This window comes from Lygodium microphyllum, chromosome 12 (assembly GCF_053477565.2).
Source record: "Lygodium microphyllum isolate KBCC chromosome 12, Lygodium_microphyllum_v1.1.10, whole genome shotgun sequence".
In the NCBI taxonomy this organism is placed as follows: Eukaryota; Viridiplantae; Streptophyta; class Polypodiopsida; order Schizaeales; family Lygodiaceae; genus Lygodium; species Lygodium microphyllum.
In genome coordinates, this window is record NC_141146.1 from 63,763,186 (window position 1) to 63,790,026 (window position 26,841).

At 41.8% G+C, this 26,841-nt stretch overlaps 2 pseudogenes; both read left to right on the forward strand.

The window, feature by feature from the left end:
• Window positions 1-10,246: 10,246 nt before the first annotated feature.
• On the forward strand, window positions 10,247-14,393 carry LOC148027844 (adenosylhomocysteinase 1 pseudogene; annotated as a pseudogene).
• A 1-nt stretch (window position 14,394) lies between these two features.
• Window positions 14,395-15,336, forward strand: LOC148027845 (uncharacterized; annotated as a pseudogene).
• The last annotated feature ends 11,505 nt before the right edge of the window (window positions 15,337-26,841 follow it).

Here is a 26,841-nt window from a genome sequence, read left to right on the forward strand (position 1 = left end):
AATTTAAATAGGAAAGAATGCAAGGAGGAAATAGATGTTTCTTTTGAATTATTTCCAAGTTTCATATCTCTGAAGCAGCACGGCAAATTGTCATACACATTCTTTCTTGGGTTTTTGTTAGTGATGAGTCAATTCACAACGCTAATATTGGCATGGTGTAATGATAGGCACCTACTATGGCATGACAAGAAAAGGGGGGTAAACTTCCATTCACTGAAGAGGAGCTAACAAAGTATGGGATCAGTGTTGAGACACGTGGATTTAGCCAGCTCACGTTCAAACATACCCTAAATTTAGACGATGCCATCCTGGAAGAGCCGGCAGTGAAGGAATTGGTGGATAAATGCAACCTCCGAAAGTATGTGGAAAAGGTCGGACGAGCTATAGATTATAGCATGTGCGCTGACTTTTTAAGGAGCTTTGATGAAGGTAGGAGCTGTGGCACGGTCACAGTAAGGACTGGTGACTAGGAAAGAAGGGTGCAAGTGCCCCTTAATGCAGCTATCGTCGAGAAATCCCTGGGGCTTGTGTCCAAGAAGGAGAGGCGCCCAAGAAGAGATGCATATACCATGATGGGAGTCAAATAAAATGACGTGCACATAGTGGATGGAATCAGTTTGGTTGATATTCTAGAACCCGCAACAAAGATGCAAGCTAAGATGGTCCACGCCCTTTTCTCAGGACAGAGATACAACGCTTTAATGAACAGAATCGGGGTGCCATTACTAAAGAGCATCGCTACAGGAGTTCCAGAGGAGGTGGATTGGAACAGTTTTGTGCAGAAAACTATCAAGAGTTCAGCTGGCTCCTAGCTCCAGCCGCAGCACCAGTTGGTGGGGAGTCTCTTGCTTCTACTGCACGATCCACAAGGAAAAAGCCTACCTCGAAAGCCTCCACAATCAGATATGGTAGTGTCGTGATGGCAATCATCCATGAGGCTATCAAGGATGCTGGTGTAGATGAAGAGCAAGTTGTGCATCAAAGATCACCTCACCGCGAGGAAGAAGGCTCGAGTGAAAGGACAATAAAAGACAAAGGAGAGCCAGAGGTACCACGTACTCAAGCAGCTAAACCACGAGAGCAAAAGAAGAGTGACAAGAGCCACAAGGAGAAGAAAGAAAGACTGAGCAAAGAAGAGCGAGCCGAGATGAAGAGGGCTCAAAGAGAGTCAAGAAGGGTGGAGGAGGAATGAAGGAAAAAAGAAAAGGAAGAACTCGAAAAAATTAGAGAAGAATCAAAGAGGGTAGAAGAAGAGAGGTAAATAAGGGCAGAGGAGGAAGCCCAAGAACTAAGAATGAAAGAACTTGCTGAGTTGGTAGAGGCCACTCATAGATTTGTCGAAGAAACCCATGGGGGAGGAGAGATCGATCCTTTGAGTCCCCGCCATGAAGCTGAAGCAAGTGGCAGTGTGGAAACGGCCCCAGTACCAACCAACACCATAACCACAACCACCCCGCAACCCACGCTCTCTCTAGAAATGGCCCTATTGATGAACATGATGCAGCTACTTGTCAGTAAAGTGGCTAAAATCGTACTAGAAGCCGGAGCAAAAAGGCCCACTACTGCAAATGCCGAGTCTAGGCAAGATCCAAAACGACAGAAGCTAGAGGCATCAACCACTACAACCCTTACTCCCATGCCATCTAGTGCTGACTATGATGCTTATGTGGCTGAGCTTCTAGCACAAGAATATATTTATCTTAATAGATAGTAGCAATATGCATAGTTTTGTGAATAAGTCAGTTGTGGACAGGTTGTATTGTTTTCCCATTGATTTATAGCTGTCCATAAGAGTTCACGTAGCCGATGGTAAAGAGAAAATTAGTATCCAAATGTGTTCACAAGTTCCTATATAGTTGGTTGAAAATTATAAAGCAAGGGCGAACTTGATTACTTTGGAAATGGGACCTATAGATGTCATATTTGGGTGTGATTGGTTGATGACCATAGGGAGGATTGTTGTGGATTTCTCATAGTTGGACATGGAGTTTGCTATTGATGGGCAGCCTATCCATCTACAGTGAGTCCCTAGTAAATCTAATGTTCAGCTTATTGCTATAAAGTAGCTCAATGAGTATAAGAAGCACTCTCAAATTTTTATTTTACACCTGAATAAAGAGCTTGGGGATGAGTCGAAGGATTGAGTTGATCATCTTGCTTTAGAAGCTCTACTCGAGTATGGGGATTTGTTTGAGGTGTCTACTTTAGTACCTCCCAAGAGAGTCATAGATCACCCTACAGATTTGGAGCCACATTCAAAACCAATCAATAAGCCAACCTTCAAATTGTCTAAATGTGAGTGCGAAGAAGTGGCCAAGCAAAGCAAGGAGCTTTTAGAGATGGGGTTCATTGAGCCTAGTTCTTCACCGTACGCTTCATTGGTCTTGTTAGTGAAGAAGAAAGATGGATCCTTCAGGATATATATTGATTACATGATCTAAATAAGATTACGATTCACAGTGAAGAATAGCTATCCAATTCCTAGAGTAGATGATTTACTTGATGAGCTCAAGGAGACTAAGTTCTTTACCAAGATCGACTTGAGATCAAAATATCATCAGATCCATATGCGAGAGAGTGATAAAGCTAAAATAGCCTTTAGGACTCATCTAGATTATATCATTTCTTGGTGATGCCATTTGGGCTTATCAATGCTTCAGCTACTCTTTAGAGTTTGATGAATAAGATTTTACAGTCTTTCCTCTTTTAGTTTTCCCTTGTTTTCTTCAATGATATATTAAATTACAACAAGAAATTGGAGGACCATTTGTTACATATGAGGAAGGTTTTTGGTGTATTGGGACACCACAGACTCTTTGTTAAGGAGAAAAAAGTGTTTTTTCATGGAGATAGAGGTGGATTACTTAGGCCACATTACTAGTGAGAAAAAGATATAGGCCGATCCTAAGAAGGTGCAATTTATCAAAGATTGGTCAATACCTACCACTACTACTTCACTTAGAGGATTTCTTGGTCTATCGTCATTCTATCGTAGGTTTATTAAGCATTATATGGTGGTAGCAGCTCCTTTGATTGACAAAGGAACTTCTCACTTTTTCTCCTATTTTGGTATGCTTAGATTTCTCTAGAGATTTTACAATACAGTGTGATGTTAGGGACCGTGGCATAGGGGTGTATTGTTACAGGAGTATGGAATTCTTGCCTCTGAGGGTTGCAAGCTCACAAATAAGGAGATGACTATGAATGTTTATGACCAAGAAATGTTGGCTATTTTTCATGGGATAAAGAAGTGGCATTATTATTTGAATGGCAACCGATTTAGAGTTTAGAGTGATCTCATGGTTCTAAAGTACTTCCTTGCTCAGACAAATCTCACTCTTATGCAATGCCGGTGGGTAGCCACCTTACAAAATTATGATTTTGATATCACTCATACACAAGGAAAGGACAATTTAGTAGTTGATTCTCTTTCTAGGATGTGGGAATGCAAGCTTTCAGATATGACTAAGCTACATAGTGATTGGATTGAGGAGTTATAGGAGACCTATCTTTTGGATGATGAGCTCAATCATATATTTCAGAAATTACAACAAGGCTTTATGGAGAAAAACTCACATTTTCAACTTAAAAATGCCTTAATTTGGCTTAATGGAAGGATTGTTATTCTCTCTATTTCTTCTTTTAGGCTGAAAATCCTAGAGGAGTTGCATTCTTTGCCTATAGTTGGACATTTTGGAGTGTTTGAGACCTATGATAAAATCAGCAAAAGTTTTCAATGGGAAGGATTGTGGAGAGATGTAAAGGATTATGCCATAAAGTGTATGCCTCGCCAATGAAATAAAGATAGAACTCGTAAGCTAGGTGGTTTACTATAGCCATTATCTATCCTTGAAGGCAAATGGATGCATATTACTATGGTTTGCTTTACTGGCTTACCTACTACCAAAAAGTGATGAAATAGCATATGTGTGGTGATGGATAGACTTACCAAGGCAGTCCATTTTATTCCCACAAAGACATAGTTTACTGTCTTACAAGTAGCTAGTCAGTTCATGGAGCGAGTTTTTAGATTACATGAATTACCATAAGTGATTGTGTATGATAGGGATACCAAGTTTATGAGTAACTTTTAGTAAGTGGTATTCAACTCCATGGGAACTAAGTTGGCTTTTTCTATAGCCTATCATCTGTAGACGAATGGTTAGATAGAAAGGATTAATAAGTGGTTGGAGACTTACCTTTCCCATTTTTGTCATGATGTGCAGCATGTATGGGATTCATGGTTGCATTTGGGTGAGTTTGCTTATAATAACTCCACTCATGCTAGTATTGGATTTTCATCCTTTGAGGCTATGTATGGTTCCTAGTTGTATTCTGTATGCGGATGGAAATATCCCGTTTGATCTATTTGGTTCATCTGATCTGTACTTGCGCAGGTGACCGTTATCCAAGGTCAAATCTAATTATTTTTGCCCTTTTTTTAAATTGTTTTTCTTGCTCGTTTTTTTGCATGTTTTGTTTTTTGAATTTTTTTTCATTTTCAAATTGTGTTGGGTCTTTATAAACAGCCCTCTCCCACTTCAATCTTTACCCTCAACTTTCAAGCCCATTGCCTTTTCCACTCAAGCCTCATTGCTTCAGCCTCTTCTTCAAGCTCAAGAGTCATCTCCCTCTCTTCCTCTTTCTATCTTCCAGCCTCTTTCTCTTCCTTCCAACTTCCAAGTTACCACCTTCTCTTTCTCTTCCTGTCTTCCCACCTCTTCCTCTTCCTTTCCACTTTCAAGTTTCATCTCCCTCTTCCTCCTCTTTCTCCATCACTACTTCCAAGTTACTCCATACCACCTTGTGTTACCACATTCTCTTCCACCTCTCTTACCACTTTCTCTATCTATACCTTGACCTTTCTTACTAACTCCATCTCTTCACCATGGCTAAAGCCCTTTATGAAGCCTTCTCTTTGCATCTCACCCCTTGAGAAAGCCACGAATTGCACCAATGCCTATCGTTTGACTTGTAAGCATTGTGGCTAGATCCATACTTGTAGTGTGACATGACATCTCATCCAGTTGTCCAAGATAGGTGGAGAATGTGGTTCATACTTGAAGATCCCTCAAGTGATGACCGATGAGATCATCAAGAAATATTCCCCCATTTTAAAGACATCGAGAAAGGTATCCTCTATTATGGCACAAGGTCAAGAGGAAATAGTTTCCTTCAACATATGCACACCCATGACCACTCCTTCGGTTACACCTATGGAAACTATGGAGGGATTCAATGATCCCTTAGATTCCCCTTCCACTTTAGTTGCCTCCGTCACCACTGCCACTCATGGATCCAAGGGGCTCAAGAGACAAGGTATACTTGTTGAGATGATGGGATATGTTTTAGGCCCACTTCCATTCCTTTGAGAGCAACAAAGAAATGTCGAAATCGAGATTGCATGAACCACTATCAAGTGTAGTCTTTCTTTTCACATTCTAAGAGTGGATAGGTGGAAAAGAATAGTGAAGGCTATTGTTGCCGTGGATCCATGCCAAGGGTGGTATGGAGTTATCTACAACGACATGTGCACAAAAAAGCTAGATGAGGAGAGGGAGAGAATCAATAAGTTCCTCGAGCCTGCTCGAGTTGGCTGGGTGAAGTATGGGTGCTCCATCATCCAAGTTGTCATCGATAATGATTCAAATTGTCAAAGATGGGACGATTGCTTGAGGAGGAATTTCTCTCTATAGTACGACCACCTTGTGTCACACATTTCCTTGACCTCCTTATGGAGGACATAAGCAATTTGGAGTGGGTGGAAAAAATTGTGATGGATGCAAATGCAATCATTAATTTCATAAAAGAAAGAGACTTTATGACATGCAAAGTAAGGTGGCAAAGTGTATGCTCTCTGAGGAATTTAAAGCATGAATAGACGAGGAGCTCGTAGCAAACATGGATGTATAGGGTTTTTGGTATGACAGATATGGGGGATGCTACTATAAGCCTTCTCACTCATTTCATAAGAGAGGCTGTGGAGGAGATTAGAGCTTTCACTGTTCTTGATGCTGGGATTCCACAATAATAATTTGAAATTAGATATATTTTTAAAATGCACATTCAATATTTTTTAAATGTAAAATGAATGTCACTAATTTTAGTACCTATTGGTTTTTTCCATAAATAGTGACACAATTGATATTTTGGATGATACTCCGCGAAGGGATGACATTCTCTATCTTGTTGAAAAGAGGTGGAAATGGATGAAGAGATCTATCCACGGGCATGGTTGTCAAGTATGAAAGGTACGATATGATAATATGCAATTTTAAATGGTACCTTACGATTTTATAAGGTACAATATGATATTAGTACGAAAAAAAATAACTTAATTTTTTTTAAAACTATAAATGATAAGACACATGTTTAAAGTGAAAATAGGCTATAGCAATGTCATTACAAAATGAGATCAATGATCATACATGATACATCATACAACTGTCATAGGAGTCAGGAGTCAAATGAGTCACGATGGACTCAAGAGTCAGGAGTGGAATCGGCCGATTTGAATATAATCATCAATGATACATCATCATCATCATCAAAGCACTCATCAAGAGAGTTTGAAGATGACCCCTTGGCATCGATGATGAGACACTCTCATACTCATCCGCATTGATGAGGTTACTATCATTATCAAATGATGGCTCCCTAGGCAATGGCTGTGTAATGGTAGGCAAGGGGAGGATGTCGTTATCAGGCACAAGATGAGAGCTACTAGAGCCCCGCCTTACATATGCTTGCAAACCACTCGAACCACCTCTCGTTGATCTCGAGGGGCTCTATATGACCATGCTCCTGCTAGCAATTGCTGCAACTTGAACTCCTGGAACTGGTTGAACTCCTTGCCCATGAGTATGCTAACTGCAAGTGTCACAAGTGTTTGCTTCTATGAGCTTCACAAAGGTCTGCTCCTCCTTCACATCAACCTCTTGGTGTATACTCAGAAGAGTGTCATCTGTCAACTTGAATGTATCAACATTCACCTACACAATGCACATAAGATTATAAATACTTAATTGTTAGCTTGCATAAAATTGAAAACAACAAATTTAAACTTGACTCAACCAAAATGGTAAGTGTCGACTTGCTTTGGACTATCCATGGTCATCGTAGCCTTTATCATGCGCAAGTTAGTGTGGCAATAGACTAGCCACTCTAATTGTCGTACGCTATGCCAATTACAAATCTTCATGTGAATGAGGGAATAGACACTCTAATTTTTCTCTCATGCACCCGAAGAGCAATCTTGAGTGGGGACTCATAGCCAAGGGCTGAAGAGTCTGCAACGCATATTCAAAATTTTGCCACTAAAATTGAGGCTTCACAAGTGACTTTTTTCTCCAAGAAGCAAAGCCACATGGCCTCTCTGATCCGCATAGCATCCAAACTCCTCTAGAACTATATTATGGTCACCCATGGGGACCACATGATTGAGATATGCAAGTTGGTCAGCACACAGCTCTTTATCATTCATGACCGCTGGAGACTTATAGGCCAGATGTAATAGTGTTGCAAATCTATGGATGGGCTTACGCATCCATGCCCATCTCATCTCTGCTATGTCAATGATGTGTGCACATTGTGACTTCGTGATTATCGTGCAAGCTCGTGTCTCCACCAATGTTGCTCTAAATAAGTGAACGAGAAGGCCTATGGTGGACCCCTCGCAATAACTCATACGTAACATTCTATAAAAGGAAGTCATGGCAATCACGATCCCACGGACTCTCTACTAGAAGTGCTTATCCAAGCATAAGCGCTGCATGGCTTTCACCTTCTCTCTCATGCTCATCCCACTCATTCCATAGAGTGGATACCACTGTTTGGACCACACCTCACAAAGGCGCTTCAATAGCAACCATATATAAGCAAAGCGAGTTGAAGAAAGCTTCTTTAACTCAAGCATGCTGTGCTTGTGATACATTGTAAGTATCTTCACCTTCACCATGAAGAAGGTGGCAACTGATGTAGCCTTATGCACCACCCTCTTTATCCATTTCAACTTTTTGATGTTCTCCATGAGCAAGTGTCGAGACCTAAAACAGGTCCGACACCGGCTCTAAGGCTCTAGCTCACGAGCCTCCTATGCTCACCAAACCACCCTCATGGCCTGGCAGCCAAGAGCTTTTGAAGGCTATTTACTGCTCTAAATAAATCACGCATTTGTATCGATTTGCAGTTCAACGATTTTACCTATTCCAACTCTAACAGAGGGAGTATCCCACACATACAGGTGATCAACACCTTGATTCACATATACAAAGAGCTTCCCCTAGTAGAGTGTTGGCTCCTACGGCTCTCCTCCACCTCGGGGATTGGACCCAGGATGTGCCTCTCCAACATAGAGCATAAGTGTAACAAAGTCCTCTCATAATATAATCGTAATAGAGTCCTCTCATAATATAATCGTAATGGTCCAGGAGACTGTATATATTCCTCACTTAATCAGTTTCCCAAGATATCGCACTATTCTATAGCAAAAAGGAATCTTATACTCGATATTGGTTGTCACCTAGACATACAATTGCGACGCCTCTAGGAAATTTCCTCTTTTCAGTTTTTGACAAAGTGAATCCAGTTTCTTCTATGAATAGATAGTGTGTTATGGCAGCATACTAGGATGGAATGGAGGCCATATCAATTTTGAATAGACCCTCAAGGTCACTACCTTCAGCCAAGACTTACTTCGGCTCCCCGAAATCCACAAGACATTCAACAATGTCCTATAACTTCGGTGGCTTACTCCTAATTTCATAATCAAACTCCTGAAAGTGATCAGTCACTTCGCTAGGTGGTCAGGCAATTGCAACTTATTAAACAACAGCCTCAACTCCTCTGTCTTCGTATAAAATACTATCTTTTTATACAGGATGTAGTGGTTGAATTTTTTTCGTTGCAAAGACCATTCCAAAACACAGTTTCTCCTTGCAGGTATAATTAATCTTGGACATTCCTAATTTACGACTAGCAAACACAATCGGATGGTACCACTTCTCCTCCCAAATCTGAGCTAAACAGGAGCAGGTGATACTATACATCGTAGCCGTTGAAAATATATAAAATAGCTCACCTCTTTTAGATGCTGTAATGAAGGGGACCTAAAAGAAAGAAAGAAAGAAAGAAAGTTATATTAATGTCTACAACAGGCCAAGTTGGCCTACGAGACCAAAATGTTGCATACAAAATGTCTGGGAGATTTCAAAAGTCCCAGTGAGGCTAACGTTTATGCTATGTTGAACTAAATTGAGTAGGTACAAAATGATATCTAGACTAGATACAATCTAGAGGTACTCCCAGTGCGGTGTGGAACTGCTCCTGGAGTGTTCATCCTAGGATGTCCCGCATGGGTCACTCTAACATGGAGAGACTAAAGCGGCGGGGCAGGGCCCTTAGATGGCAGTGTAGTATTCCTTGTATCTTCGGCACGTGTCTTCTGCGGGGACGGGGGCTAGCGTGGGTGCCGAGCTTTGCCTCTTGGTGTGGCTATTTCTAAGGTGGTCCCCCGGGGTCGGGAGGCCGGTTGGGCTGGTGGGGGCTCGGTGGTGGGGAGGGTAGCTAGTATTTGGTAGAATTCGTTGAGTGTGCATTGGTTGGTGGCTCCTTGTCTTTCCTCCGTGGTTTGTAGGAGGTTGTCTCTGTGGCGTCGTATTTCCAGTAGAAAGAGCCCCAGGCATCTCTGGTCTTTGAATTCCATCACCTTGGAGAGAGAGAGAAGGAAGAAGAGAAAGAGGGGAGAGAGAGAGAGGGGAAGCCATGGGAGCTAAAGGTAAAGGTGAGGAGATAGATTTGTATTTATCAAAAAATGGTATCCTAATCAGGTCCTTATACACCTTAAATACCTCATCATTGTAACCGGGTATTCGCATGTACTAACCCCATGTTAACCCTATGTAAGATCCTCTAATCCCATTCTTTACATTCCATCCTGACTCGGAAGGTTTTTGGCCTCAAAAACAAAAAGAGGACGTATTGGTATGGCTGGGTGGGGGGTGAAATCTTGTGGAACGGTGGCCTATAAGCATGTATGCAGTGTGAGCATGAGGGAAGAAGGTAACTCAGTACAAGGATAGGCATCAATTCCAAACAAGAAGGGCTGGACAACACTGGACAGCATGCTGTCCCGAACAGGCCTGCAGTGGAAAACTGATCATAACTTGCCATGGGCAACTCCAAATGAGACGTTCCACATGTCAAAACGGAGCTCGTTGAGTGTACTTTCAGCCCAGGTAGGTCATGCATGGGTGCAATTAATGCAGGCCCAAAACTGTTTGAAAACAGATGGCTGTCTACTGCAAAACATGCCCAAATCGAGTTGTCCTTCAGCCAAGGTTACGCCTCCAGGTGAGGGGACTGCACCGGGGGAGTGCTGATGTAGATAGAGCTTTTTTCAACCCCCGGGATCAAATGGATAACCTGCATAATAAGCATCAAGAGCACAAGGGTCATCCATACAAGTATGGGTCATCGTACTACCACTGGGGTCAAAAGGATAATTGTGATCCAATGCATCTGCTGTATCATAGAAGTAATTCATGGTGTCATCTTTAAGCACTGATGGTGGTTGATGGTGGCACAAGATCCTTACTGATCCATACGGTAGCATGCATTGACTTGTCCATAAACTCATTGGGAACCACTAGGCTAAGTCGAACTGGAGCAAATGAGGCTGCAATCACTATTGCATTCACTGCATCAATCCCTAGATATTTCATGTCCACGAGTTCCACATGCGTGGCTACTACTGGGCATTCAAAGTTAAGGGCCTTGGGCTGATGGGGCACCTGCTCATGAGCCTGCAGCATTGAGATGCTCCCATCATGGCATCGTTCTTGAGAAGTATCATGTGGCTCATAAGGATGCGCATGTTGCTTATAGTAATGATCAAGTGGCTGATGATGTTGAGTACTCCGTTGCTGATAATGATGTTGCTCCCCATGTACATACTCGTATACATTTGCATGATGTTGTCCATGTACATAGTGCTGTCTAGATGGTTGTCCATGTATGTGACCAGAATGTAGCTCATAAGAACATACATAGTCATCAGATGCATGCTGCTCAAAATATTCTCGATCATCATATGCATGTTGACCATAAGTAGACGCATGCACTTGCCTTTGCACATTGAATCCATGCCAATGGTCTTGGTACTCATAATGTCCGTGAGAATGCCCATACATGTCTTGTTGACCAAAATGTACATTGGTGCCATATTGCCCATGCATTACATGTGGGCCAAACTGATTATTAGGTCCTTGTTGCCCAAAATTCCCATGCTACTCATGTGCACCTGCATTAGGGCCTTGTTGCCCAAAATTTCCATGCTGCCCATGCAATACATGCAAACCAAACTGAACATTGGGGCCTTGCTGCCCAAAATTGCCATGTGCATGCTGCCCATGTACACCTTGTATTCCATGCTGCCCAAAATTTACATTAGGTCCTTGCTGGCCATTCCCATGAGTATGCATATAGCTTCCATTACGGGGGAGCTGCTGTCCCAAGGATGGGCTTGAAGGGTTCGTAAGGGGGGAGGGAAGGATGGGTTCATCATGTCGAGTGGAGGGCTTGCCTGTCTCATAAGTGCTATGGGGAAAGCCATGGGTGCCACCAAAACCTTGTGGGCTACGCCCGGTCTCCAAGGGAGGAGGGCGGTTGGCCTCACGGGGAGAAACATGCTCCTTGGGCTGAGCCAAGGAGGGTGCGATAGCGGGGATGAGGGCGCCCATGCGCTCGATGAGAAGTCCATCTTGGCCATCATCTCGGAATGACGCTGATCTTGGTGGGTTTCCATCTTCGTATGGCGTTGTTCCAACTCTCGATGCTGGTCGGCATGACGGGTCTCATGTTAGCATAGAGTATGGTTAAGCATAGCCAAGCGGTCCATCTCGAGGGCACCATCTTCAAACATGTCTTCACGATCCTCTTGGGCTGAGCTAGGATCATTCATTGAGGCATGGGAGTCCCTTATTTCACGCTGGAAGTCCTTGTGGGCCTTTGCTTTTTCCTTGTGGCCCGCCATCCTAAGTGCAGTCCACTAGACCCCCTGTTACAGAAATGGCAATATCTTGAGCTAGGAAGCTCCGATCGCCAAAATTTCTTATTCAAATTAAAGCTCTCGATCCCCTCCATAGAGAGGCTATGTAAGAATATCTCTGACAGTAAATGATCAAGGCTTTGCTGTAATTGACTTTTGTGGGCCGATTGTATAGGACTGCTGCCTGTCCCACAGTATCTCTGAGCACAAAATTGGGTGTATCTCCCAAATCGTAGGGCAGAATGGGGAGATTCTTGGTTCGGATCGAAGGGGACGATGCCCTCTTCGAATCTAGCTATGGGGTCCACACTCATTCACACAAGAAGGCTTTTCTGCAATTGACTTTTGCGGGCCGATTGTGTGGGACTGGCTGTCTGCAACACCCTGCAAGAACTCCTTCAATGAGCATACATTATCCCGATGTTGAGGTGCTTATTCCAAGACATCCGGGGTCTCAATGGTGGTTCTCAATGCCACATAGAGCCATACATCATTTGCATCAATAGTTCTCTTGCTGAGACCATTTCTTGACTGCATACCCTGCCCATCACTGTATACATCCACCATACATTCCCAGGTGATACATCTCATTACCAATACATCTACAAGGTTGTGGAATGTAAATGATCGGGGCTTGGGCTATTCATTCAAGTGTACCTGCACCTGGAAGAAATTTTTGGGCTTTGGATCACCAGGAGGTAGGCAAAGTTCCCCTTGGGCCGGGTTGTGCACCCTTTCAGGGTCTTAATCGGGGGGGGGGGGGCTTCAAGGTTCCCTCTTTTCCTCTCGACTCGCCTGGTCTATGTATACATGGTAGGGATTTTTAATTTAAGAAATTAGCATGCTATGCAATTTCAATTGAAGAGTTGGGCTTTTCATGAGATGCATAACCAATAAGGAAATGGGATAGGGGAAGGGGTTACCTCTGCAAATCAGTGACTCACTAATTGCATGACTTACCCTTCTTACAAATTTCTTTCTTATCGGTCAAGAATCAAGACAAGAGTACGATTAAGGATTAGAGTAAAACCTTGATCAATGGGGAAAGAAATTTAAAGAGCATTCAGCCATGCATGCATTTCAAGAGTGTGGAATGGGGATGGGAATTCAATTGGCACTCTCAAGCTTCAAGAAGGCACGCAAGAGCATTCAGCGATGCATGCATTTCAAGAGTGTGGAATGGGGATGGGAATTCAATTGGCACTCTCAAGCTTCAAGAAGGCACACAATTCTTGCATCACTCTCATCAAGTGGTTGAGCTCAACAATTGGATGTAAAAGAGAGACCAAGAACCGATTGACATACCTTATTCAAGCTCGGGGAAGAGTTAATGGTTGCCCTCTCCAAGAAATTTGTGGTTGCCCTTCTTCTTGTAGCCCGTGGTTGTATGGGGCCTTCAATGTTCCGTGATGCAATAATGAAGAACTAGTGATGAAGGCTAAATTTTACTAGCAGCAACAGTAGCAGGGTGGTAGTCAGTTGCAGCAAGCAGTACCCCCAACAGATACAAACAGCCCAGCAACAACCACCTGCTGCAGGACATAGTGTACCTGTACAAGCACGTGCTATTGCCCGAGATAGTGCATCTGTATTTACTTGGAAAGGTGAAACCCTTCAGGAGTACTGGTGGTGTACTGAGAGAGGTCTTGACTGGGGTCTTGGTGGTGGCCTAGACTTGATTGTCGATGATGGTGGGGATGCTATTTTGCTGATCCACGAAGGTGTGAAGGTCGAGGAAGCTTATGCCAAAGATGGCACACTACCAGACCCAGCTTCTACTGACAGCCAAGAGTTTCAAATCATCTTTTCTATTTTGCGGGATGGTATCAACAAGATCCTAAGAAGTATCACAGAATGAAGGAGAGGTTGGTTGGTATCTCTGAAGAGACCACCACTGGGGTCCATCATTTGTATCAGATGCAAGCCAATGGTTCCTTGCTTTTTCCAGCCATTAATGACAATGATTCAGTGACTAAGAGTAAGTTTGGCAACCTGTATGGGTGCCGCCACTCACTGCCTGATGGACTCATGAGGGCCACTGATGTAATGATTGTTGGAAAAGTTGTAGTTGTCTGTGGTTACGGTGATGTTGGCAAAGGCTGTACTGCTGCCATGAAGGCTGCAGGGGCTCGAGTAATTGTCACAGAGGTTGATCCAATGTGTGCATTGCAAGCCTTGATGGAAGGTATTCCTGTCTTAACCTTGGAAGATGTTGTGGAAACTACTGACATTTTTGTAACAACCACCTGGTGTAAAGAAAATCACTATCAAGCCTCAAACTGATTGTTGGGTGTTCCCAGAGACCAAGATTGGCATCATTGTTTTGGCTAAAGGAAGGCTGATGAACTTGGGTTGGATCTCATTACCACGTCTTCAATGGTGAGCGAATGCCCTGGTGGTTCGTCATCAAAGCAACAGGAGCTCCAGGCCATGGATCCAAGCTTTATGATAACATTGCCCTTGAAAACCTGATGAAGAGTTTCGAATCCGTCACCCGCTTCAGGCAGGTGCAATTTGACCTTGTAAAGGCTGGCCATGCTGCAGAAGGAGAGGTTACATCCATCAATCCTGTGTACGTGAAGGCTGGCACACCTTCTCCCACTGGATTTGTCATGAACATGCAACCATCTGAAGCAGAGGAAGGCTTTGATATGGGAGTCTCTCCTTTTGCTGATCTAGCAGCCTTGCATGCGAGGATGGAGTATGAATGGGCACCTGCCTGGAGGAACTTGTCTTAGAGGTTCACTCAGAAGAAGTCGTTACTATCCAGTCAGGGTATCTCTCTCATCACTACTGCAAATGAGTCAAATCCATGGTGGCACCTATTGAAAGAGGTTGTCTTGAGGGCTGGAGGTGAAGTGAGGGAGCCCGAGATTTTTCCTGCTACCACTAATAGCCGCTTTGTGAGGGAGAAAGGCATTCCATGTTTTGGGTTCTCTCCCATGGCTAATACACCTATTCTACTGCATAACCACAATGAGTTTCTGAACAAAAAAGAGTATCTGAAAGGGATTACAGTGTACGTTTAAATCATCAAATCCTTTCTGTCGTCAGATGAAAATGGAGCCTGGCCAGATCTATACATACTCAAGTGCATTGGATTGTGCCATCAAAACAGTGAAGGCAGAGGGTCCCATGGCAATGTACAAGGGCTTTGTACCGACGGTAATGAGGCAGGGCCCATACACAGTAGTTCTGTTCGTGACTCTAGAGGAAGTTCTATGCATACGGCATCTAAAGTTAATACACCATCAGATGAAAGCTCATCTCCCTGCAGGTCCACTTCATAGCATCCTTCTTCATCACCGGTTGAAAATGAGCTGCCATTTTTGTCTCCTTGCCTCCATATTTGGCCAAGCTTCCTACCATAGCTCCCGTGTGTCTTCCAAGAAAGCTGCCATCTCTCCCTGTGTACTTGAAAAGTAGGGTTTATTGTTGGAAAATGAGACTAGATTTGAGGGAAAGGAGAGAGAAAGGAAGGATCAAGAACTAAGCTCTGATACCAACTGTAATAAAGGGGACCTAAAAGAGAGAGAGAGAAGGAAGAAGACTGCAAAAGAGAGAAGAAGAGACTAGAGGAGAGAGAAAGACTAGGAGAAGAGAGAGAAAGACAGGAAAAGAGATAGAAAGAGAGAGAAAGAGGGGAGAGAGAGAGGGGAAGCCATGGGAGCTGAAGGTGAAGGTGAGGAGACAGATTTGTATTTATCAAAAAATGGTACCCTAATCAGGTTCTTGTACACCTTAAATACCCCATCATTGTAACCGGGTATTCGCATGTGCTAACCGCGTGTTAACCCCATGTAAGACCCTCTAATCCCATTCTTTACAGATGCTTTCAAGTTTGATGCTTTTGTCAATTCTTGCTTCACATCCTCGAAGGATACTTCACAGGGATCACTCCAAACAAACAGACAGTTAAAGGACAATAGATTCATCAATGGTAATGTCCTCTCAGCTAGTGCATTAATAAATCGTGGATAATATTCGAGTGACGATAGAAAGCTATGTACTTTTTTAGGAGTACGTGGTGGACTTATAGCGAGGATAACCTTTATCTTTTTAGGATCAGTTGCAATACTAGCCAAACTATATACATGGCCCAATAGTAATCCATAGGACACTCCAAAGATGCACTTTCTTGGATTGAAAGCATTGCATAACTGTCTACACTGCTCGAAACATTTTCTTAGAATAATCAGCTGTCTCTTCTTTGTAGTGGCTGCTCTCAGATCATCAATAAAGACTTTCAGCTCCTTTGGGGAAATATCACCAAAAGTTTTATCAGTCGTACCTTTCCATCTTTTCTGAATTCATAATGTTGATGGAGGATATTGGTCCACAATGACATGATCCACTAATATGCCACTGACATATGCTACCACCCTTGGGCAATTCAAATTGATCGTAGGTGTACTAGTTGCACCTTGACTTCCACCAATCAATGCCAAATTATTTTCAAGGCCTAGACTCAAATCTAGGTTTTCCCTAGATACGTAGGCCGCTTGTAAGCGCAACTCTACCTCCTCTGCTCGTGTAATAGCATTGTTTATATCAGTAAGAGCAACACTACTCAACTGCACTTGGATATTGAAGTCTAATCTATGTAAAAAGTATTGCAGTTGGGCAACATGTGAAATAGGAATAGAGGTTTGCAATTTGTGAAACACCTCTTTTAGTTTCTTGGCATAAGCCCAAGCATTCTCATGAGGCTCTAGACGTGTCACCTTTAAAACACGCAGCCAATACTGACCACCTCTCTCAGGGGCAGACTCTCTTTGAAAGGCCACAAAGATGATGAATGTAATATCATGATGCTTTACCATTTTAGTTAGTGTCTTGGTCATTGTCAGTCTTATACACAAGATTGTGTTTATTAGTCCAAGTCTCAATCTTGGAACCTAATTCACTTGTGTAACAGGTCAAGTCTTGTTTATGTCATCATGAGCTTAATCTTCCTCTTCGATCCACCATAGCCACTGCCATGCTCTAGATCCCGCATCTTTTCACATGGTATTAGAGCTCAGTTGAGCATGGTAGTGCCTCTCTGGTCTCTTCTCACCTCTGATCATCTCTACCCAGCTCACATCCAACTTAGGACTTTATTTTTAACTTCATCTTCATCTTGACCTTGAGTTTGCTATAGCTAGCCTGATGTGATCACTGACTCAGGGCGCTTCATTGTGTTACATAAAACCATGAGATTGCTGCTTCGTCTGCTTGGCATTGCGTGAAATTCGTTGTGCTGTTCAGAATTGCACCCGTCATTGTCGTACTGTTGGTGCGCTGCGTGTAGGCCGCGATTCAGTGTGCTACCATGGGGCTTTGGTAGCCTATCTACCAAGCTTCATTCCCATATAAAAAGCTTTAAAAATGATCAAGTATCTAGCTCATACAGAACAAAAAACCAGGGCTGCCCAGAAACCCTAATTGCAGACTCCATAGCTAGTGGAACTCAAGCTTAAACTTTCTTCGTTTTCTTACTCCTCTTGGTACACTGAATTTACTGCCACTTTGATTTGAAGATTCCAACAAGGATTGCTCATCAAGGAGGGAAATTTGTGAAGACTTTGAAAGATTTGGAGACGGCATCAACACCAAGTTCTCCATTGCTACTGTCTCAAGCTCATTTTCCACTACATTCTCTTAGCTCAATCTTTGCCACTCAAAGATCTGCTGCAACACTCAAGCCTCTAACCATTCAAATCTGAAGGTTTAGCAAGCTCAATTGCTAGAGAAGATTTGGATTTGCAAGGATAGAAGCACTCAAGTTCAACAAGAGTGCAAGCAACAATCATCATAGTATCTCTTGATACTACATACAAAGTGTGCCTTCACACTACTATCTTGTGTCCTTTGACACACTCAAGATCAGCTCATTGCTGGTTACTCTTAGCCTTTTTAAGCTGATCCTCACTAATGAGAGTACCAAGCATGAATAATTTTAAATGGATATCTTGTTCGAAGAGTAACATTACTCTTGTTGCTCATTTCAAGCACATAGAAGATGTGCTTGTCTTACTTGCAGGGAATGATGGAGTTGTGAGCATTTAAGTGCTATCACTATTTGAAAAAATGCCTTCTACCTTGGAGAAAGTGCAAGAGTTTGAAGTCATTTCCACTGCCTCAAAGATGATACCTTTGCTTGAGGGGGACATGGACATGAAGACTAATGCAACTAATGCAAGCAAAGTCAATAAAGAAGAAGACTAGGAGAACCTAGAAGAAGAGGACCAAAAGATCAAAGTGGTGGACATTGAAGTTGCAAGCAAAGTGAATAACAAGTACAAGATCAAGCTGGACTACATCAACAAGAAGACCTGCAATGAATTGAATATCTATGTCAAAAGAAATGCTGAAAAATACAAGGTCCTGATGGTCCTTGACCCAATTTTTTACTAGACTTTTTCTTGCCTTGTAATGCCTAGCCCAAATGCCTTTATCATAAGCTTGTAACCTCCTCATGTAGCCTTGTACTACAGCCTCCGTACACTTTGTGAGGCCCCTGTTATAGCCTCCGGATGATCTCCATGTTTGTTGTACCGACACTTAGCCTTTTCTGCGACACCCTCTGGTGTTTTGCCATGCTTATGGTGTGCCCACACTTTGTAGGTGTTGCTTTCACTAAAGCCTCTACACACTTTGTACTTTCTGGTTGTGATTGAAGAGGGGTGTTGAGATTTACAATCACACCCACTGTGGCCTCTTTGTATGAGGCATTTTAGGCTTAGAACATGCAGGCAGACTGAATCCCATATGCACAGAAATGAGAACTGCTACACATCCAACAACTATAAAGCATTGTACTTGACTACCACTTTAATATATGATGAATGCAATATCATGATGCTTCATCATTTTAGTTAGTGTCTTGGTCATTGTTAGTCTTATACACAAGATTGTGTTTATGAGTTTAAGTCTCAATCTTGAAACCTCATTCACTTGTGTAATCGGTCAAGTCTTGTCTATGTCATCGTGAGCTTAATCTTCCTCTTTGATCCACCATAGCCACTGCCACGCTCTAGATCTCGCGTATTCTCACAAAAATCAGCATGGGATGTACTTGAGTGTATGTTTGCAACAAGCAAAGAGGCCAGGATATTGTATTTCGGTAGAGAGTTGGCCAATGTGACCATGGATGAAGGTAATAGCATGACAGAGCACCTTACTCACATACATGATTTGTGTGAGCAGCTACTCAATGTTGATGAGGTCATTCAGGATGCTGAATTGGTAAACATCACACTGAACTCTCTTCTAGAGTCATATCTTGGTTTCCACACCTCTTTGATATTGTCTTTGAGGGGTTGCAGCAGCCCCTTATATTTGTGGAGTTGGAAGGCCTCTTGTTGCAAGAGAAACATACTCGGAAGAATGTGACATTGTGTTCGGGTGATGTGGCTATGCTTTCCAAGTTCAAAGGCAAAGGAAAAGTCAAGAAAAATGTAAAAAATCAGCAAAAGGGTGATGCTGGATAGCCATCAAATAAGGTTTTCCAAGACATAGAAAATACTAAAAAGAAGGGAAAATGTAAACGCCCCGAACAACGTAGTATGCTTAACAATTATGATACTCACTTGTTTTCGAGATTTAATATAAAAGAGAATGAACACTTAAAGCTGAAAATGAAAATTACTCACAAAATTACAGCCATGAAAATGTAAAAGTAAATGGAGACAAGATTGAGGGTTGAAGATGGGGAACCCCCCCTCGAAGGAATGTATCTGCTCAACCCAAGTCCCTTAGGGAGGAGCTCAGTTACAATCAACTTGAGAGTAAGGAGAAGTAATTCTCACTCTCACAAGATCATGCAAAGATGTACAAACACACATGCGTTATCTAGTATGCAATGATAAGGACTGATTTCTTTACAGTATGAGAGAAGAAAGAGGAGAAATCAGTCTTTCTCCATCGTTGATCAGCAGTACATGGATAGAGCTTGCTTCTTGTTGCTAAAATGGAAGGAAGAGCTCGAGAAGGAGGTGCTGTAATGAATTTACAGGCTTGCTGTCCTGTAAAACAACAGTGATAGAAGAGGGAATATATATGAATTTGATGATGGAGAAGTGGGGGATGATGATGGGGATGGATGGGGCCAGTTTCTGGCTATCTGTGGGTGCTGTACATGAGTTTACAGCAAAGAAAAATGATGCTGAATGAAGAAAAACGAGCTCTGATTTATAGAAGAGGGAAGAGCTAGTACAAAAGGGGAAAGTGGAGTAGCACAAGACAAGTGTCGAGCCACATGTCATGAGATGTGACAAGTGATGGGACACTTGGAAACTTGTATAACAAGTGTCTTGACACTTGTCTTTTCTCTATGGCCTTCCTTTTTGGGCTGAATACTGTCAAGAATAGAAACAACCAAATTTAGTAAGCACAGTCAGAGTACAGAATTTACTATTTTTAGAATGACATTCCTATTTTTTAGGACTAGAATTTTTAGGCTAATTCGAGGCTCCTAAAATTTAAGGACCTCCTAAAATTTAGGGACCCCCCAATATGGGTGTCATATGAAAGCTTTTTCCGTGTACATCACAAAAATGGTATCAGAATCTTCATGTGACTTTCCTATGCAAAGAAATGTGCATTTCAAGCTTTTAGACCACACATGCACATTGTACAAGTATTTCATGATCATGCCATCTTGTTGATTGTAACTATCTGTTCTGGCGGATCTAGCCCACACTTTAAGGCATCAATCCTTTTTGTGTGCGAGTCTAACCCTGATATGCGTGAGTTCTGGTCACAGGCGCCCAATCGGCCCATATAGGTGGAAGTGTGAACTATCTTTTCTCTAACCCACCGTGTGGGTCCACCATAACCTGTGACCACTCATCAGTGGCTAACTCCAATGCACTTTTCTTTATATCTAATTAGTGCAAAGGAAACAAATTTAATAAATCATTATATAGACAAATTAATGAAAAAGGATACAAATTCTGTTTCTATAGAGTTCTGACAGCCCTCTGGCTTTTATTCAGTTGTCCTCAGCTGAAAAGCTTCTTGATATGACTGAAGAATATCTGGGTAATCCTTCATGAATTTTTCATCTACCCACTGTGCATCTGTTGTGGGTAGATTCTTGAATTTTAGTAAGAATTTTCGTGTCACAAGGCCACTTCTCGTAGTGCGATCCTTGTGAAACAAAATCTGTTCAGGTTCCAAGAGTTGCTCTGTTTCTTCAACTTCTGGGTGATCTTCAGTAATGGGTTCCTTTGGTTCTGGTCCTATGTAAGGTTTTAGCAAACTTACATGAAAAGCATTGTGTATTTTCCAATGAGCAGGAAGCTCAAGTCGATAAGAAACTTCATTTATTTTCTCAATCACTTTGAAGGGTCCAAAGTATCTACTGGAGAGCTTTGGAAAAGATGAATTTTGACCGGAACCTTGTTTGAGCCTGCTTTTATCAAACTTTAGCAAGACATATTGACATTTTTCAAAAGCCAAAGGTCTTCTTCATTTATCTGCTTGCTTCTTTTGTCGCTCTTGGGCAACTTTGATAGTTGTTCAAACTTGATCCATTGCTGTTTTTAAATCTGAAGCAAACTCATCAGCAGCAAAAATCTTATCTTTAGTGCGAATAATTGGAGGAGGAATTACTTTACCCTATACTATTTCATTTGGAGCTTTCCCTGTGGATGAGTGCACTGTATTGTTGTAAGCAAACTCCAATAATGGAAGATATTTCTCCCATTGTGAGTTATGCTCACTAAGATAAGCTTTCAACATATCCAAAAGAGTGAGATTCATCACCTCTGTTTGGCTGTCAGTTTGAGGATGAAAAGCTGAGGAGAACTTTAAAGTGGTTCCCAAATTCTCAAATAAAACACGCCAAAAGTTACTTGTGAATTTGGAGTCTCTATCTGAAATGATCTCAGAAGGCATACCATGTAATCTGAAGATATGTTGAATGAAAAGTCTTGTAGCTTGTGCGGATATCAATGTTTTATGATATGGAATAAAATGTGATTGCTTGCTGAATCGATCAATTATGACCCAAATCATATCATGACCTTGAGGTGTTCTTGGAATACCTGAGATGAAATCCATTGTGATAGATTCCCATGGATCTTTGGGCACTGGAAGAGGTTGCAACAATCTTGGAGTCTTCCACCTATCATACTTCGATTTTTGGCATACTAGACAAGCCTCAATGAACTTATGTGTATCTCTTCGTAATGTTGGCCAATAAAAGTAGCGCTCAATTGCATTTAGAGTAGCTGCCCTCCCTCTATGCCCTGCATAAGGGGGTTCATGATTTTCTTTAAGCACCTTTTGTCGAACAGGAAGAGTGACACAAAGGCGATTGTTCATGAGAAGGTAACCGTCTTTGATGGAATAATCTTGATGAGAACCTCCTTGCTGTAAATTTGACCAAATTGCTACAAAATCAGTATCTTCATCATAAGTATTCTTCATCCTTTAAAAATCTTCATGATGAGTCACTGTAATAGTTGCAATGTGAGGCACTCTAGAAAGTGCATCAACAACTATATTTTGTTTCCCTGGAGTGTACATAATTTGAAAATGAAACATAGACAATAAATTTTTCCATCTTACATGTTTCTCCTGCAAATGCTTTTGAGTCTTGAAATACTTCAAGCTTTGATGATCAGTTTTAATAAGGAATTCATTGCCTAAAAGATAATGTTTCTATATCTTCAAAGCATGAACCAGTGCTAAGAGCTCCTTTTCATAAATGTCATACCTTTTCTCCACATCATTTAGACGACGGCTTTCAAAGGCTACGGCATGGCCTTCTTGATTTAGCACTGCACCAATACAGTCACCGCAAGCATCTGCTTCCACCACAAATGGTTTTACCAAATCTGGAATGATAAGAACAGGTCCAGAAGTAAGAGTTGTTTTCAGCCTTGTGAAGGCTGCCTTTTCTTTTTTCTTCCATTGGAAAGAGGTCTTCTTCTTTGTAAGGTCATGAAGTGGAGAAGCCATATGTGTAAAATGCTTGATGAAGTGGCGGTAACAAGCATAAGCCAAGAAAAGATCGCACCTCATGTACATCATAAAGATGAGGCCATTCTTGGATTATCTTGATCTTTTCAGGATTCATCTGAATCCCTTCAGAAGAGATGACATGCCCAAGGTAATTTATTTTATACATGAAAAATTCACTCTTTTTACCATTAACCAAGAGTTGATTTTGTTGAAGTAATTGTAGAACAATCTCCAAGTGCTGATGATGCTCCTCTTCATTCTTGCTAAAGACAAGAATATCATTAAAGAAAGTACCGACATATTGTCGATGCTCTCTAAAGATGCGCTCCATTATTCGATTAAAGGTGGTTGGTGCATTGGTTAATCCGAAAGGAACCACCAAGAATTCATAAAGATTGTATGAAGTGCGGAAATCAGTTTTGTGTACATCTTGTGGTATTACCCTAATTTGATGATAACCACTCTTTAGATCAATGCGGCTGAAAACCTTTGAGCCTCCTAGACGATCCAAAATGTCGTCAATTTGGGGAATAGGAAACCAATTCTTCACAGTGATTTTGTTGAGGGCTCGATAATCAATGCACATTCTGAATGTGCCATCTTTCTTTTGAACAAGAAGAATCGGTGAACAAAATGGTGAGCTACTTGGCCTAATTAGCCCATGGTTGAGTAGTTCTTCGACTTGCTTTCTGATTTCTTCTTGTTGAGACGGCTCACACGGTATGGTGCTATATTAGGAGAAGAACTGCCCGGAATAATATCAATATGATGGTCTTCTGGCCTTTCTGGGGGAAGCTGATAAGGAAGATTTTCCGAAAAACAATCTTTATACTTTTCCAAGAGCTGAAGTCGCTCATAGGTATGGTGTCTCCAGAAACTCCAACTTGGATCTTGTACTTTTTGCCTTTGTTGGTGAGTTCTACCTTCTTTTTCTGAGAGAAGATGATTGAATCTACTCTATGATTCCAAGGTATGCCAAGAATCACATTGCAACTATCAAGGTCTTCGATACAGAAGGTATCTTCGTCACTGTAGCCTTGAATTTGAAACTTGAGCTTGCCAATGTAGGGTGTCACAGTCTTCACTGTGTCACCTTCATCGGCATTTAAAGCTTGGCGAACTTCTGCCGGAGTGTCCATCTCTTCATTCTTTAATCCAAGCTTTTTAGCTAATTGCAAGGAAATGACATTTTCATTCGCCCCAAGAATAGTGCTTGCTTACCTTGCAACTATCCCCAAGCTTTTAATAATTTGCGCATCTCTGGAGTATGAGTTATATTTGCAACTACATCATTGATAGCATTGATTTTCACTGGCGACTTAGGCTTGTTGTCAGAAACCTTGCGTTGTCCTTTGTTTGGACATTGCTTCGCTATGTGGCGTGTTTGTCCACATTTAAAGCACTTCCCTTCTTTCATGAAGCACTGCTTTTCTTCTTCGGAAAGTTGCTTTGCTTGTGGGTATAGATTGGAGCAAAATTGAGGAGCATTAGGAGGTGCATAGGGCTTTATCTTCTTTTGATTTGATGGCTGCTTTTGCCGTTGTTTTTGTCCTTCATTTGGGACTGAATACTTCTCATCATCAACTACTCTTTTCTTATCATTCTTTTGGAATGATTTGTTGCCATTGTGCTCCATTTCCCATGTCTCAACATGGTCAATGAGTTCCTTGAGACTAGAACAATGATAATGATTAAGAGCAGTACGAAGTTTAAAATGCAAACCTCCTTGAAACTTCCTAAGCTTTTCCGAACTGCTGATCTTCTTGAAATGTTGGACCTTCAAAAGTAGCTCCCAAAATCTCTTGGTATAGTCACCAGGTGACTCATTTTTCCTTTGCCAAAGCCGGTCCCATTCCATTTTTACATCTCTTTTGAAATGAACATGAAGAAATTGGCTTTGTATCATGCGAACAAAGGATCGCCATGATTTTGGGGCAGCATGATCATATTCCAACCTCATCTACCAAGTATGGGCTAAGTCGGTCAAATGTAAAGCTGTAAACTTAATCTTTTCTTTTTCTTTATACTTGTCACGACCATACAAAATTTGAAATTGACGAATAAACTTCAGAAGAAGATCAGGATTTCGGGAACCATCATACATATTGAACTTGATCTTCTTTTCAAGTTGAGATAGTGACTTAGTCTTCTTCTTCTTCTTATGCCTTCGTCCATGCCCGGATCTTGAGGTTGAAGATGATGAAGTGCTTGATGGGGATGAAGATGGAGACGAGGGTGAAAAATGTCGACGCCTTTGACGATGATGAGGTCTTCCACGAGAAGGGTGTGACTCTTCGTCACTAGAAGAGGGTCCATCAGAGTAGGCACTAGATGACTTTAAAGAAGAGGATGAGCTTCGACGCGATCTCTTTCTTTGTCTTGAAGTAGAATGGGACTGCCTCTTAGAAGTAGTTGGACTTCTTGATCCGCTCCTTTCATTGGTATGGCTTTGTCTCCTTGAAGCAGATGGGCTTCTTTCCTTGAATTCTTTGGGATTCTCAACTTTTTCTAGTTTGAGAAGTTGCTCACGGATTTGCTGATTCTCCTCTCTAAGACTTTGAATGGCTTGAAGGATAGCACTCGACTGATCCATTGAGACTCTAAAAAAAAAAAAAAGCTCAAGCACTCAATGCAAGGGTTGAAAACAAACAAACATATAATTGTAAGCACTACTAGTGTTGGGGTGAGGACCGAGCCAAAGCTCTGATACCACTGTAAACGCCCCGAACAACGTAGTATGCTTAACAATTATGATATTCGCTTGTTTTCGAGATTTAATATAAAAGAGAATGAACACTTAAAGCTGAAAATGAAAATTACTCACAAAATTACAGCCATGAAAATGTAAAAGTAATGGAGACAAGATTGAGGGTTGAAGATGGGCAACCTCCCCCGAAGGAATGTATTTCTGCTCAACCCAAGTCCCTTAGGGAAGAGCTCAGTTACAATCAACTTGAGAGTGAGGAGAAGTAATTCTCACTCTCACAAGATCATGCAAAGATGTACAAACACACATGCATTATCTAGTATGCAATGATATGGACTGATTTCTTTACGGTATGAGAGAAGAAAGAGGAGAAATCAGTCTTTCTCCATCGTTGATCAGCAGTACATGGATAGGGCTTGCTTCTTGTTGCTAAAATGGAAGGAAGAGCTCGAGAAGGAGGTGCTGTAATGAATTTACAGGCTTGCTGTCCTATAAAACATCAGTGATAGAACAGGGAATATGTATGAATTTGATGATGGAGAAGTGGGGGATGATTATGGGGATGGATGGGGCCAGTTTCTGGCTATCTGTGGGTGCTGTACATGAGTTTACAGCAAAGAAAAATGATGTTGAATGAAGAAAAACGAGCTCTTATTTATAGAAGAGAGAAGAGCTAGTACAAAAGGGGAAAGTGGAGTAGCACAAGACAAGTGTCGAGCCACATGTCATGAGATGTGACAAGTGGTGGGACACTTGGAAACTTGTGTGACAAGTGTCTTGACACTTGTCTTTTCTCTATGGCCTTCCTTTTTGGGCTGAATACTGTCAAGAATAGAAACAACCAAATTTAGTAAGCACAGTCAGAGTACAGAATTTACTATTTTTAGAATGACATCCCTATTTTTTAGGACTAGCATTTTTAGGCTAATTCGAGGCTCCTAAAATTTAAGGACCTCCTAAAATTTAGGGACCCCCCAATATGGGTGTCATATGAAAGCTTTTTCCGTGTACATCACAAAAATGGTATCAGAATCTTCATGTGACTTTCCTATGCAAAGAAATGTGCATTTCAAGCTTTTAGACCACACATGCACATTGTACAAGCATTTCATGATCATGCCATCTTGTTGAT